The following is a 16,714-nucleotide window of genomic DNA, read 5'->3' as shown; positions in this document are numbered from 1 at the left end:
CAGCTCAGTTACTTGGACAAATGAAGGAAGAGGATTTACACATTGTTCTTGGTAGTTTTCCCGGGTGTTTATTTTCTTTAAAAAAAAAATCATAACTACTTTAGATTTTCTAGGGAAATCCAAGCATTCTCTGGGCAGTGTCTCGGTTTATCCCTCTAATACCCCTCTCTCATTTGGTTTCAGTGCCTTTGCAAATCATTCTTTTAGGTTGTTTTTCAAGCATCGGCATTTAAACCAATGGTTTATACACATGCCCGTGAGTATACACAGATTTATCTGGGATTCTCTAAGGAGTAATTATACCTAAATCCCTTTTATTTAAGCTCAATAAAGCATATCAAAATGCAAGGGTGACTGATGTTGTATAGATAGCTTGAACCTGTTCTGGTTTTTGTTCAGTAAATCATTCTCAAATGTCCACACTGTTATTGCTAAGGAATTGCAACATACCCAGCATCTGACTGCGTCATCCAGATGTCTTCACTGAGGTGGAGAACCACTCTTTTAAAGCGGAAATGGAGTTTGACCTGCCCATCTGTGATTTTCCAATTTGAAAAAGTATACACACCAAGCTTTTAAATATTTCTCATAATCATTCAAACTGCTTTGCTCTTTAGAAGTGTGTGTTACTTTGATGAATTCACCCACTTGTTCTGTTGCAACATTGAAGCTGATGTGTCCATTTGAATGCAGTAACATTCATTTCTATACTCATGGAATATATGTTTGTTATTTTTTAACCTAACTGTAAATCTCATAGCCTATACATGCAGCCTGCAGCATCTTCATGACTTACTGGTTCATTGCCTACCACACTGGTGTTAAATTAACTTGGACGAGTTCTTATGAAACTGGTGTGACAGAGTATCCCAACTGCTCCATTTTAAAAACAAAGTCTTTATGTTCTTGAATAAGATGGGCAGTTGATAGCTTACAGCTTGATGTGTGCCTGGACTTTTCTTTGAGGGTGTGAAGAAGGGGAAAGAAATTTTTGTATTGGAGCCAGAAAAAAGATTAGGAAAATCAAAGCAATAGAAAAGGATGACATGGCATCTCTCTAAACCAGCTTGAAATAGTGTTGATTCTCAACAGAAAGGGTTAGAGCCTTAAGCTGAAGAAAATGTTTTCATGAAAGACTTTGTGAGATTCTAAGCAAAAGCAGTGGAGCTTTGGAAAATAAATGAAAAAATACAGCTTAAAACTGGGAATAGAAAGGGTACTCTCCCCACTTATATCTGGTATGTTTCCCAACCAATGGCTTGAAGGGTATATACTCTGCTTTTAGATCTTGAAGAGTTGATGTTTATACATTTTAACAATAATCTTAATGCTTCTCTCTCTCCCTCTCTGTTTTACAGAGTGCATATTGACTTTCCCCTAAACTGGAACACTCATATTTTCTCCCCCTTTCCTCCTCCACTCTATCTCTTGATTTTAGTTGTTCTGTAATTAATTTAAATTTTCCTTATGGGTCTCTTTATATCTTGAAATAATGTATTTAAAGATCTATTTCTTGATTTGTCTGCTAAGCAGTATCAATCAACTCCCCAATATGAAAGATTAAAAACTTAGTCCAATTACATTTTTTCCCACCATTCTCCACCCTCAACAGTTTGTTAATATATTATTTATTTCTACATTTCAAAGCTGTAAACATTAAATTCTGATCTAAAACCACAATCCCAGACTTCCCTGGTCGCGCAGTGATTAAGAATCCACCTGCCAATGCAGGGAACATGGGTTCGAGCCCTGGTCCAGGAAGATCCCACATGCCATGGAGCAACTAAGCCCATGCACCACAACTACTGAGCCTGTGCTCTAGAGCCCACAGGCCATGACTACTGAGCCCGCGAGCCACAACTACTGAGCCCACGTGCCACAACTACTGAAGCCCGTGCACCTAGAGCCTGTGCTCCACAACAAGAGAAGCCACTGCAATGAGAAGCCTGCGTACCGCAACGAAGAGTAGCCCCCGCTCTCTGCAACTAGAGAAAGCCCATGCAGCAACGAAGACCCAATGCAGCCAGAAATTAAAAAAACAAAAAAACACATGTCTACATTTGCTCATTGTTATTGATGGATCTGAATAGATTATTTATACTCAGCCTTTTCACACAATATCCCCCTCTGATGGACCAGAGCTGAGGAATGGTTCCACAGATGGGCCTCACCACCTAGACCTTGTCATTATAATAAAGGAGTAGTGCATCCATCAGAGGTATGCCCTACTTTTTAAGGACAACGCTATATCAGTCAGGATGACTTTAGCTGCAAATAAGAGAGCTTGAACTACCAGGACATGCATTATCTATGTAATGAAAAATCAGCAGGTGGACATTTGCAGGGTGGTTTTCAGTGGGACAGAGACATTACTAATGGCTCAGATCCATTGCATCTTTTCTGACTGCCAAATTCAGCTTGCTCGCTTTCCCCTCAGGCTGGCTCCTTTCACGGTCTTGAAACAGCTGCTATATTTCCAGGAGTCACATGCAGATGATAATATTCAGAGGCAATAAAGGGATTTACCTACCTGTGTTCCTTTTTAAGGTGAACAAAAGTCTTCTAGAGAAACCCTGTCATGTCCATTTTCTAGACTTGTGTCACTTCTCAATCTCAAATCAGCCACTGACAAAGACAAATTATGATGATGGGCCAAGACTAATCATAATTAACCTCTGAAATTCATGATGACCCCATACTTACACAAACCCAGGATCTGTTGACAAAGAATAAAGCCAGGGGCAGAGGCATGCAGAGAGAGGGAGTGGGTATAAGGAATGTCTATCAAGTGGACAACACACCTGTGAAGTGGGCTTCACAACTACTGAAGCCCATGTGCCTAGAGCCCGTGCTCCTCAAAAGAGAAGCCACCACAATGAGAAGCCCACGCACCACAACAGAAGAGTAACCCCTGCTTGCTGCAACTAGAGAAAGCCCGCACGCAGCAACAAAAAACCAACGCAGGCAAAAATAAATAAATAAATTTATAAAAAAATAATAAATCTCATAGAGACAAACATTCACTATAGAAGTGGATCAAATGATTTCATGTACTGTTTTTTCCTATCAAATGCAACACTCAGAAAATTTAAATATTCACTACACTGCTTCCTTTCAGGTTTTTGTTTTTTTCCAGAAAAGTAGGAAGTTTGGTTCAAGTGGTCCTGGGATTCAGACCTGGAATAGCTTGTTTAATTATGGGAGTTGACAGAGATGGTTTTCTGTAGGGACACTCCACTGAGTGTTTATAGCAAAAGGAGGATATATCTTTATCCTTTTTATAACCTTTTCTGGGGCAGAGATTGAAAGACTATGATGAAATCTTCTCACAACCTTCTGTTGCCTAATCCCATTAAACTTCACCCAAGGGAAATCCCATTAGACCTTAAACAAAGAACAAGTCCCTCCCCTAAATAGATTAGAGAACATATATGTCAAGCAAGTAGGCTTTCCGAACAAAGCAGAGTTATTTATTTTCCTACAGTGCAAACAAGGCAGGTATTTTAAAGGGAAGTATGCAGTGATCCTTGGCCAACTTGCTTCAGAGCAATGGCTGTAGTCTCAGTGCACTGCTTTTCTGTAATAAGGATAAATCACTACATGACTAAAGCCATGTATAAAGAAGTATTTCCTCGCACAACTGTTCACCTGTACCATTTTTCTAGATTCCACATATATGTGTTAATATACCATATTTGTTTTTCTCTTTCTGACTTACTTCATTCTGTATGACAGTCTCTATGTCCATCACACAGATGTAGAAAACAAACGTATGGACACCAGGGGGGGAAAGGAGGGTGGTGGGATGAATTGGGAGACTGGTTATGTACAGTAATATGCATAAAATAGATAACTAATGAGAACCTGCTGTATAGCACAGGGAACTCCACTTTGCTATACGGTAGAAACTAACACAACATTGTAAAACAGCTATACCCCAATTAAAAAAAAAAAAAGTATTTCCTGATATCTTCTCATACAGAAACTCATTGAGAGGACCCTGAGATACAATAGCAGTGACGATTAGGGGCCGGGAATGGGTTAGAGAACCCATCATAATTTGGACATTAATGTTACTATTAGTAACTTCATTAGGACTCTCAGTTTTATGAGGCTGAGGGATAGTCAGGTAATATATATATATATATAAAACTTAGAAAAACAGAGGCCATAGCCCTTAAAGTAAATTGATCTCTGCTACTTCTCAACAGACCTCTGCCAGGAAGAACTTAAACCGATTGTGTATAAGAACCCATTCTTGAGATGGGGAAGCAGCTGTAGCATGAAAGAACGATTCTGGGGATTCTTTGGGTGGTAACCTTTAGACTCCTCAGACTAGACCACTCCCTGACGGCACAGTCAGGAGAGGCCCAGAAGGATCAGGTACATGATCACTACAGTGTAGATGAATTTGATCAGAAAGTAGAATCGGAAGGAATCTCAGAACTCTTTTTTTTTTTTTGGCCGTACGCGGGCCTCTCACTGTTGTGGCCTCTGCCGTTGCGGAGCACAGGCTCCGGACGCGCAGGCTCAGTGGCCATGGCTCACGGGCGCAGCCGCTCTGCGGCATGTGGGATCTTCCCGGACTGGGGCACGAGCCTGCGTCCCCTGCATCGGCAGGTGGACTCTCAACCACTGCGCCACCAGGGAAGCCCCAGAACTCTTTTGATATTACAATTGTGGTCCCAGAGTAAGATATAAAAGCTAGCCAAATGGGAAATCTAAGGAAATATAAACAACTCCTCTTTGTGGCAAACACTTCGGGAATCAGATATATTAGCTAATTAAACTATCTGGTGGTTCGACAAATACTGTCTGTGGATTGTCAGTTTTCAAGCAACTGAATTTAGTACTTAACATTATGGAAACGTTACATTTCTTTCATCCTTTTTGATTATTCAGGAGTCACTTTTTATCTTGGAAATTTTTTCTGTATTCAATAATTGCCATCTTATATTTCTACAGGAGAAAACTATGGCTTTTTGAATGTTTTAGGGGCACTTTCTACATTAGATAAGGCTTTAAAGAGGGAATGGCGCACATTAACTACTGTGATTTATTTATTTTGAATCTCCTCCATCATACCAGTCTCTAAAGAATAATCACCAGAAACTACCTGATTTTAACATCTGCCAACATTTTTTTTTTTTTTTCCGGAGATCCCAGACCGGGGCACGAACCCGTGTCCCCTACATCAGCAGGCGGACTCTCAACCACTGTGCCACCAGGGAAGCCCCTGCCAACATCTTTTTTACAGCTTATTTTAGGAACTGAGATAATTGCCATTAAATTGAGTCAAAACTCATATTCTCTCTAGAGAAAAACAAGTGTGCCTTTAAATTTTTGAATTATCTAGATGATTATCTCATAGTTTCTCTACAGATCTATATATACAAACAAAGCTAAAGCAATTGCATACGTTTAAGGGCTTGAAAAAGTATTACATAAGATTTACACGTTTCTGTGGTGCCTGTCTCCATGGTACCTGGTTAAAAGGACGCATGCATGACCCAGTAGTTCTTTTACCTCTAATTTATGTCAGTGGTGCTAATTATGCTTTGTGCAATTTAAATCAGACATCTTGTTTGAATCTTACATTTTAAAACAATTATTTCCTCATAATTTCCTCATGTTCTCCTTGGGAAACAGGGACATTATTCCATCCATGACATAGGATTATTTCTAAACCATCTCATTTCTTTTAAACGGTCTATCTCATTTCTTCTTCTGCCCACCAAAATATGTACTTATCACATCAGTCTAAAGCAGTCTACAATAGTGATTGAAGACAGCATATAATAGTGATAGAAATACCAGTGCCTTTAAACAATAGAACCCATTAAAGGGCCTTTATTTTACCTCTGGCTACTTTAATTTTTCTTACGATCAAATCCAAGGCTCATCTTTTACTTTTTCTGGGTATATGTTTTTTTGAGCTATTGTTAGCCATATGAGTGAAAGTAAAACTGGAAAGATGAAAATTCACATTAACATAAAGCCATTAACATAAAAAATGTTCAGTAAACTGATTCCGAAGAAAATGATAGTAATAACAATACTATTGCTATCATATGTCATGTGATCTGTGTGTGATGCAGATCAGCATTTTGGGGGTCACTCAACCACTCCAGTGTACGTTATCTCCGAATAATCATATGCCAAGGAAACTGCTCTTTTGTTTGAATGTGTGTTTGTGATTCTCCTCAATGTTTTGATATTTTAATAGCATTGACCAAATTTTTATTTTTTTTCTTTTGGTAATAAATTTATCTATGAGATAGAAATTTCAGTATAATCTAAGGCAAATTGTGTCTCATAAGCTCTTGGTGGAGAAAATCAATATTACACATTAAAAAGTATTCTAAGGTCAAAAAAGAAAAAAATGTATGCTAAGGTCAACTAACTTGAGAGGCATAAACTATAGTAGTTAAGAGGCTTTGCACTCATTTCTAAGTACAAGACTTGGTTCTGTCATTTCTAAGTTGTGTGACCTTGACCAAGTCACCTTAATTTATTTTCATTTCCAAAATGAAAATTCCACTCATAATACCTACCTTATAGGATTGTGGTGGGCTATAAGTGAGACAATATAAATTAAGTCCTCAGCACAATTCCAGTCCGCCAGTAATTTCCCAGTCAATGAAATGACGATAGCAATGATAATAACTACACTTGGGGATCATGAGAGTAGGGAATGAACAGATCTAAAGCCAATATAAGCATATGTAATATAAACTGAAAAATGTCCAGCATCAAGAGAAAAAGTCATATATGTTTCCCTACTTCAGTCACCTTTGTGCCTCTTTTCAGTCTCTAAAGGTAGGGTAATCGCTTAACCCATCTTGCCCAATACAGTCCTATTTCGTGCCTGCTGTCCCTGCAACATTGCTAACAGCACAGCCTTTGACTTCCCAGAAGTGTACCAGTTAGGACAACAAATTTCGTGGTCACCCACCTAAAGAACTCTCTCAGGTGATCCTCTGCCTCATTAAGACGCACTGTTTTCAGACGAAAAAAAACGATGATTTTTTCCAAGTATTACAAGCCTCCAATTTCCCTGAAAATAGAATTGAAATTCCAAAAATGTATTTTCCTTGTGATAAGCCTCAATGTATCGTCTCTGCCTCTGTCCTCAAGACAGTTATTTGAGATCGTCTGGCTTCTCTGAGGTGAAGATTGTTGGGAGGTGCAGAATTAATCATGAGGAGAAGCAAGATCCTGTTGGAGAGAATCTATGGTAGAAAAATATGGGTGGGACCTGGAATCAATGTCACAGGGCAGGGAAGGGACTAAAACTATGGGAAGGGGTATACTTCAGCGGCAGATCCAATTTCCAGCATTGATTTTCATTTTTACCTTCTTTTTCTCCTCCCTGCATAATGATTAGCGTACATTGCAGCCAGCATGGTTGCACGAAACACAGACTCCGGGGCCAGACAGCCTCAGTTCACATTCAGGCTCCAACACACACTAGCCGTGTAACTTTGGCCAAGTTACTTATCTCCTCTGAGCCTCATTTCCTTCCTGTGGTAAAAAGGGGCTAACCACCTACCTCATGGGATTGATATCAAGATTAAATGAGGTAATATATGTAAAGCTCTTCCTCAGAACAGTGCCCAGTGCATAGTACATGCTTTTGTGCTGACTTTTATCTTATTTCAGGACTATGGTCATGATGATAGAGTTGCACTAGTATTCATCCTGATTCTAGTTTTCGATCAAAACCATGATGCGATCATCTAGATGTTAGCTCCTCCAAGTGTGGACTGTGAGTTGGGAGCACCCACGTCTCCTGGGCACTTAGGAGAAATGAAGATTCTCGGGCCCCAGCCCCTCCTACCGATCTGGAATCTGCACTCTAACAAGATCCTGGGAGGTTGCTAAGCACGTGAAGGTTTGAGAAGCAGCGGTCTACAAAACCATGTTGCAATCCTTCACTGATGACCAATAGTCTTCTTTTTACATTTTTAGAACTGATCAAATGGAGGAAAGGTCAAAGCCAGTCATCTCTCTGGAGGAAGTGAGAGGTGGGAAGCAGGGAGGATGGCCGGGTGAAGAGAAATAAACAAAGACTCTGTTTCTTACCTACTCTTCCACTACCCTTATTTGCACCCCAGTCACCACCCATGCACACAGTCAACTCACAAGCTGCACAGAATAGTGAAGTCCATAAGGTTTATATCCAGGACAGTATAATAGGGGAGATTACATTTCAGAAGAGGAGCCTACAAGGCAGTATTGGGAACATGAAAGTTTCTCAAACCAATTATCACGGAGCAAGGAATTTGTGGGATGGTTAACTAAGGTCAAATGTTCCAAAGGATTCAAAATGGAAAGGAAAGTGGAATGAGACTGAAAGTTACTGTGGCTCTACCATGTGCTTTCTATACAAAATATCACTAAATCTTCACAAAGAGTTGATGAGGCCCTTATCTCCTTTAACAGTTTAGGAGATTGAAGCACAGAGAGGGAAATAAAATTGCCCACAGTCACACAGTAAATTGAGGCTGGCTGAACTCTAGTTCTCTGACTGCTAACCAGTGATCTATCACCCAAAGCTGGAGATGTAAAAGAAAGCAGGCAGCAGGTCTCATAAAACTGAGTACCTTCTGCCTTATTTTTCCCTTTCTGTTTTGCTTTAAGTTGATGAGAATTGTTTCTAAGATCCACTTCTGGTGAATTATTTACAGTAGATGGGATCTTCTGCTTAAATGAAAATCAGAAAAGACATGTAAAGTGAGGTCCCTGCCATGATGGAATTTACAGTTTAACTGAGCTGAGAAATTAACCTGCATGTAAAAAACAAAGATGTCTTAGGCTTAGACAGTGTTACTGGCTGTTAAGACAGAGGAATTCAGGAAGGAAATCAATTGAGTTATCATAGTTATCTGAGAAATCTTTGAAATGAGGTGGACCTTGGGATAAGATCTAGAAAGGTTCCTCACTCAGGTGTAAGTATCATTGAGTTAATACGATTCTAGACCTTTAGCCCCACACTCTTGAGAGAAGATTAGACTTGTTCCTTTTTGTGCTTCCAACTAAGATTGTATTTGGACAAGGGTCCCATGGCTAAAATAATAAAAATAACCATCTTAATTTTACTTTTAATAAAGGTGGGCCAGTAAAGTAATGGACTGGAGGGAGGTGACACCCGGAGCAGGTAGAGAGGGAACAGGTGCTGAAAGGGTATAGAGAGGGTGCCATGGGGAAAATTAATTCACTTCAAATTGTTGCCTAGGACTGGCCATGATCAGTATTAATAATGTGGATCAACCTGTCAGTAATACTGAAAAGTCAAAATTATCAACTAAGTGGAATGTTCAATAAGAAAATATCTTGGGTAAGAGTGTTCAGTCCTTGGCGGAATCAAACTGTGTCCTGCCGACTTGACTTCCTCAGCCATCAAGTCCTTGGTGGTGTTGGCAGCCTCACCCTGAGCGAGTTAGAAACATCACTGGAGCAGTTCCCTCTGCAGAACTCTGAGGACAATTAACTGGTGTCCTTACCTATCAGTGTCGCATTTCCTGGACTCCTAAAGAATATTACCTAGAGGAATTCCTAGTGTGGTTACACGTAACCTTGTCTGGGGACCCTTAGAATTTGGGAGCTTTAAAGCATCACTCCTAAAACAGGAAAGAAGCATCAATAAGGGATCCATGAGAACAGCTACTGAAAGTCACCCCTGGAGTTTAAATCCTGGTCTCCTACCTGTGAATATGGAGCCCATTACTTAACTTCTCTATTCACGCAACGAATCTTTATCCTGTACCTACTAAGTGCAAGGTGTGAAAAGAATATCTACCCAATTGGGCTGTTGTGAATATTAAATTGGATAATGTTCATAAACTATTCAGCCCAGTGTTTGAAACATAGTAATTGCTCTATAAATGGTAGCCATTATGTTAACAGAAATAATCAAAGCAACACTTCCACATCATTGTGAAAAAGCACAATCCATTTTTAAATTGAAATAATTGTAGAATACCTGCATGCAAAGATCTAGCCTGCACAATTTGGATTTCAAACGTAGAGTTCATCTCAAATCTCCTTTCCCAGACCTGGAAGAGCCAATTTAAATTTTTCCGTGTACTGGAATTTTGCTGAATTCAATATTATTCTGATAATAATATATTTTTATGAAGCTTTAAAAAACAGTTTCACGTTCATTAACTCTAAATGAATTATTGACAGTAGGTTGGAAATCTTGTTTTATAGAGATTTTGGTATGTAAAATTTATTTTAAATGAATCTGGCCTGGATCAGCAACTGGAGTAAAACAATTAAAGTGTCCAATTTGGGGGAATTCTTGGTAGGTATCCAACATGCCATTAGTTTTCATAATCAAGCTGTTATGTGATCTTTTTTTTTTTTCATTATGCATGAGCAAATACACTCAATTTGAGGCAATTATTATCTGTGGCACAATATAATCAAAAAGCTACTGCTATTTGTTGAAGGATTCTTTGTTTGCCAAGATTATTAATAAAGTTATGCCAGGAGCACATGCAGTGCTGCTTGGCACTCAGCAGCTGGCTCTGGCAATGCGAAGATAAATCAGAATTCTTGAGGCTTGTATTTTTCAATATTCCTGCCAGTGTGCGTATTGGAGAATATTTCATATTAAAGAGCACTAATTGCCTTAATTGGCTTAAGGCTAACAAGCCCACTGTACTGTTGGTATGTTGTCAAAGCACTGAGTTTATTGGGGGAACACGGAGTCTTACATATTCCATGGTCCAGGTGTAACACACAGAGCAAGGCAGTTGGAGTCCGTGAGTGACCCCTTGTGTGTTATGGAAGAGTGGGGTATGGAGGGGGTTAGAAGCCCACCCTGATCAGCCCAAGGTGACACCTCTTCACATCATCATCCAAGGTAAATAATTCCCTTCAGAGGGCCCATGAAGGAACATCAACCTGTCTAGATTAACTTCCAGATCCATCTGTGAGCATGAAACTGCTTGCTTGCTTACGGCTGTACTTGCAATGGGCAGAACCCACTTTTGCTTTTCTTTTTTTAAAAATTAATTAATTAATTTTATTTTTTTGGCTGCATCGAGTCTTAGTTGTGGTACATGGGGTCTTCAACGAGGCATGCAGGATCTTTTGTTGCGGCGTGAGGGCTCTCGGTTGCGGTGCGCAGGCTTCTCTCTAGTTGTGGCTTGCGGGTTTTCTCTTTCTAGTTGTGGTGCTCAGGGTCTAAAGCGCAGGGGCTCTGTAGTTTCCGGCACGTGGGCTCTCTCGTTGAGGCACACGGCCTCTCTAGTTGAGGCGCACGAGCTCAACAGTTGTGGCGAGCGGGTTTAGTTGCCCCGCGGCATGTGGGATCTTAGTTCCCTGACCAGGGATCGAACCCACGCCCCCTGCATTGGAAGGCGGATTCTTTACCAGTGGACTACCAGGGAAGTCCCCCAGTTTTGCTTTCTGATGCCTAACAACAAATTTAATAACACCTGCAAAAATAAAACTGCCATCCTAGTTTATCATGACTCAAACACATGAACCTTGACCCTCTCTTCACTGCTATTGAGTCTTTTAATTTTGCTTTTATTCAGGGGTGTCATCCCAAAAGACAGCCTGGTGGTGGGGTGAAAACAGAGCCAAAGAGAATAGTGCCACCACCTTTCTTCATGAGCTCTTCTCCTTGCTTGCAGATGCTAGAAGTTCCAAGAAAGGGGTTCAGTCCCTCTTAAAATGCAAATTCCCAAGCCTCCCCCACCTCCACCATGAAGAACCCAAGTGAACTTTTAGACATTTATATCTTAATATGCTTGGGCTTAAAATTCTAGGAAGGGGGACTCCCCTGGTGGCACAGTGGTTAAGAATCTGTCTGCCAATGCAGGGGACACAGTTCGATCCCTGGTCTGGGAAGATCCCACATGCCACGGAACAACTAAGCCTGTGCGCTGCAAATACCGAGCCTGCGCTCTAGAGCTGGCGAGCCACAACTACTGAGCCCACGTGCCATAACTACTAAAGCCCGCACGCCTAGAGCCCAAGCTCCGCTACAAGAGAAACCACTGCAATGAGAAGCCTGTGCACCACAATGAAGTGTAGCCTCCACTCTCCGCAACTAGAGAAAGCCCGTGCGCAGCAACGAAGACCCAGCGCAGCCAAAAATAAATGAATGAATGAGTTAATTTTTTAAAAAGAATTTTAAAAAAAAAAGTAAAATGCTAGGAAGGAACATGAAGAAAATGCTCTTAGGATGCTCCCAACAGAAGGGGACAACTGGCAGGTCTAAATAGGGAAAAGGGATCAAGATGCAGGGATCACCCTCACCCCAAACCGTCCTGCTCCATTGTTCTCAAGTACCATGGTTTGCTTTATTAACTGATTAGCCTAATTAAAAACAAACAAAAACAATGGCTTACTCTGCCAAATGCATATGACAAATAATTTTACTGCTTAGAGGTGTTAAAATTGCATGTGATTCAGGAGGAGTGAAAGTACTAGGATGAAAACATTTGCCATTTGTAGCTGGAAATATAGTTGAAATTTAAACTTAGGAAGAATCAGAGGTATATCTGATCAAATGGGAAAAACTTACCATCTTGGGCACATTTGACAGGTGGACAAAAGTGCCTGAAAATCATGGCTGGGATATTTCAGGTGCTCCATATATACTTGCGGGAATAATCAGTACCACCTCAGTGTGCAGAGGGTCTGGGGATGGCTCTCAGGAGACGGGGAGGGAGGAGGGTCTTAGTCTTAGTCTTACCCCTGTGTGACCTCATAGAGGTCTCACTAGGGAGAGCTCAAGTCTTTTCTTTTCCATCTGTCTTGAGAGAAGCCTGTATCACACAAGGGCACAAAGGCAGAGATCACTTTTGTTTGGAAATTTTATGTGGGAAAAGGAAATAAAAATTGAAACCAGAAAACTCCTGTAAGTGATAGAGTGGTTTGATCAATATTTCTCCCTTTTCTGATGTTCTTATTAAATCTGAAGTTTATAATCACTTCCCACTCATGCTTGTGAGCAATTAAGAGTATCTGCCAACAAAAGAAAGACAAAATAAAAGTGAGTAATGAAACTGATGATAGAGCAGGGACTTGTTCATGTTTTTAATCTGTAGATTTAGGAACACACGCTTGATCATTAAAAGCAGCAGTTATATTTTATGTTCAAGTGCAGTTTTAAAATATTAAAATAAAAAAATTTTTAAAGCATAAGTAGAGATACTTTCTTTGTATCCCTGATAAAAGGCTTTCTCGCTATGTCAATCAGTTTGAAAAATAGCACAGGATGACATCATTCTGAAGGAAACAATTTTTAAGGTACTTGCATTGCAGTTCTATCTCTTTGGATGCTATGGTTAGTGGAATATATTTATAAAATGTAAATGCATTCAGTTTCTTCATTCATTCAACAAAAATCTATTAAGCCATGACTATCTACCAGGCATCAAACTGGGCCCTCAGGATATTAAGCTGATTAAGGCCATGACCCCTGCCTCAGGGTGGCTCATGGGTTACTGGGCATCCTATATATGTTAGGATGCTTTTGGTTACAGGTAACATTTTTAACTTACTTAAAGGGCATCGGGATATATAATAAAAAAGCCAGATATAGGGTGGGCTTCATGGTGGGCTGATTCTGTGTCTTCAAGAGCTCAGAACCTTTCTGACTTTCCATTCTGTACAACCCATGCACAGAAAGTCCACTTCATCTTCCTGCCCTAATGCTCATGAGTGCCTGCTGGCAGCGTGATGTTTACATGCAGTGGAAGAGAGAAATAGTCTCCTTTGGCTCTTAAGAATAATAAAATTCCTTGCCCCAAAGCCCAATCTTTTTTATATTTCACTGGCACAAATAGATTCAGATCTGCAATATCCCTAAACGATATCCCCAGTAAGCGGGTTGGGATTGCCATAACTGGCTTAGCCTAATTAGTGTCCACCTCTGCCGCAGGGACCCATCAGATTTCCTTGAGACATATTGGCTGCTTGGGAAAGGGTTTCTGTTAGGCAAAGGGAACAGAGGCATTCTGGATTATATCCTTTTCGCCGTTATCTTTTGTAACACGAAGAGCTATTTCAGTAACGTGGGACTCGACTGGCAGATGATATAATTTCTGAAGGACAGTTTCTGCTAGATCAGTTGTTCTAAAACTTGAGAACCTGGAGGGCTTATTGACACACAATTTGCTGGACCCCAGCCCAGAATTACTCAGAGGTGTGGTCTGAGTATTTGCATTTCTATCAAGTTGCACTGGGAGGCTGATACTGCTGACAACTTTGTCAAGATGAGGCTTCTAATAGCAACTTGGCAGCCTTTGATGTGCTAAGATTACCATGAGAGTTGGACTTCAGATTTTGAAAACACTTTCTCTCCATGGGGCAGACAGTTTTTGATTTACTGTTGTTCAAACACCTGGTCAGCTTTGAAGACATCCTTCCCTCCGTTGGCCATGGCCTTGTCTATTACATAAAGAGCCTCAAATATCTTTTGAAAGCCATTGCTGCTGTTACTCTAATAAAACTAGTCTCCAGAATTATTTTTAAAGCCATTAGTGCACATGTAAAATGTAAACTTGTTTTACAGCCAAGCTTTAAGAAAGTTACAATTCATATTTCTGCAATTCTGCAAGTATCTATTATTGTGTAAATTGGACTCTGTACACTGACAAGAGGAACTGTGTTACTGAACATACTGGGAAGGTAAATTGCTTGGGGAATAAAAAGATCATAATGTATCAACTCTCCACAGGCTGAATACAGCACTATTTTTTGACACCGAATAAAGCAATTTATACTATCTCTTCACTGCCCAATTTTTATAATAGACGTTTGTTTAACTTAAGCAGAAAGTTTGCCGATCCTTGTCACTCAACAGTTGTTACGTTTTCCAAAATAATTTGAGTTGGCAGTTGAACCACTTAAGGAGGTAATTCTAAGGCACCCAGATAAATATGAGTTGTCAGAGAAAAGGTACCTGCTATGGGCCAGGTTCTGTTCTGGGGACTGTATTCATGTTATTTCAGTTAACAAATTTAAAAATAAAGGGAAAATCCACAACAAATAGGAGCTCTCCTCGTTTTCCTTTATGAATTTGAGCTTTTCTCTTGGTGATCTAGGAGAGGCCATGACTCAAAGCAAAGATCTTTTTGAAATGCCTTTCCCTAGCCTAACACCCTTCTGGACGTTCTGGTTTCTCACTGCATAAAGACTGTGTTCCTTGACGACACTAAGGGCCCATGTGACTGCCTTCCTCACAGAGCCTCACCTGGGACCCTCTACCCGGAATAGCCTGCCTCTGGCCCCGCTGACCTTCCTTCAGGGTCTGCCAGACCCATGCTGTCTCCCACTGTGGGACCTCCACACTTACCCTCCCTATGTGGGAAAAGCTGCTTCATAAACGCCCTTGCTTGAGAGTCCTACTCACCCTTCAAATCTCTGCTCAAATTCCACTTTCTCAGGAAAACCTTGCTGGGCCATTAAGATTTGTGAAATGAATACGTGAACACAAACATTTAACAACTTATCATAGGCCGGCCATGTGCAATATGATATTTAATCCTTCTGTCAACTGATCAGCCTGCAAGGAGTAGCCACTCTTTGGCATGTGAGGACTATAGTGTGCTCAGTATTGTGCAAGGGCGGTGCTGAATGTGGGACCTCATGTACTTCTGGTAAATAAAGAAGGATGCTGTCAATTTCTACAGAGCAAACAGGATTATTGCACACCGTCTACCTGGACTATATATGGTCTAGAATTATCCAGGAAGAGGTGTGTTTTATTTCCCCATACATAAATACTGACAGGAAAAGATGTTGGTTCTTTTATTTCTTTCTTTCTCAATGCTTGACTCTGTACTGAACTTAATAAAACCTAATAGATAGAAATGTTTTAATATAAAAAGCACAAAATAATATAAAATGTGTTTTATGAATAAATGCTTGATAAAAGACTTAAAGGTAATGCTTAAGGAATATCTTGAGATTTTTCTAAACTCTCTGTGCAGCAGGTTTGAATTTTGACAGAAAAAGATGGCCATGTCTTATTAAGAAAAATAAACATTTTAAGATCCACTATGTGAGTTACATTCAGTGAAAATGCCTCAAAATTTAATTAAGAATTAAACTTTTTTAAAGAACAACTTCTACAATGTTTGGGAGAAGCCTGAATTTAAGATATCCTCTTTCCTCCCAGCTGGGCCATAATATTCAATCGCACCATTTTCCTTGTGTTGTATGTATTTCACATCCACAATTTAACTGAGCCTTTGTCAAATGGAGTTTTCTACCTAAAGGAGATGTACGAGCTCAACATTATGGCTTGGACTTAAATAAATCCTAAACTATATGTATTCTTATGATTCTCAGCCATTCCTGGGTTCTATTTAAGCTCTTCATCTTCTAATGAATAACCAGTAAGATATGGTTTTAAAAAAAAACGTTATACAAAGCTAAAAGGAAAAAATTTTAAGATAAAATTTCACCGTAGGTCTTTAAAAAAAACTGGGGGACATAGTGAACACTCAAAGCAAGGCTAAAAATTAAAAACTTGTTTGTGATACTTAAATGAAGCAGAAACTGAAGATTTTCTAGAAGATTGCCTATGAACTATAATGTACTATATTTTTTCCCTGTGAACAAAACAAGTGAAACTTGAATTACATATTCAAGTGAAGTTTCTAAAATTTTTCTAGGGCTTCCCTGGTGGCGCAGTGGTTGAGAGTTCGCCTGCCGATGAAGGGGACACGGGTTCGTGCCC

Source organism: Neophocaena asiaeorientalis, unplaced genomic scaffold, assembly GCF_003031525.2.
Source record: "Neophocaena asiaeorientalis asiaeorientalis breed wild unplaced genomic scaffold, Neophocaena_asiaeorientalis_V1.1 scaffold447, whole genome shotgun sequence".
In the NCBI taxonomy this organism is placed as follows: domain Eukaryota; kingdom Metazoa; phylum Chordata; class Mammalia; order Artiodactyla; family Phocoenidae; genus Neophocaena; species Neophocaena asiaeorientalis.
Note: the sequence above shows the minus strand (reverse complement) of the source record.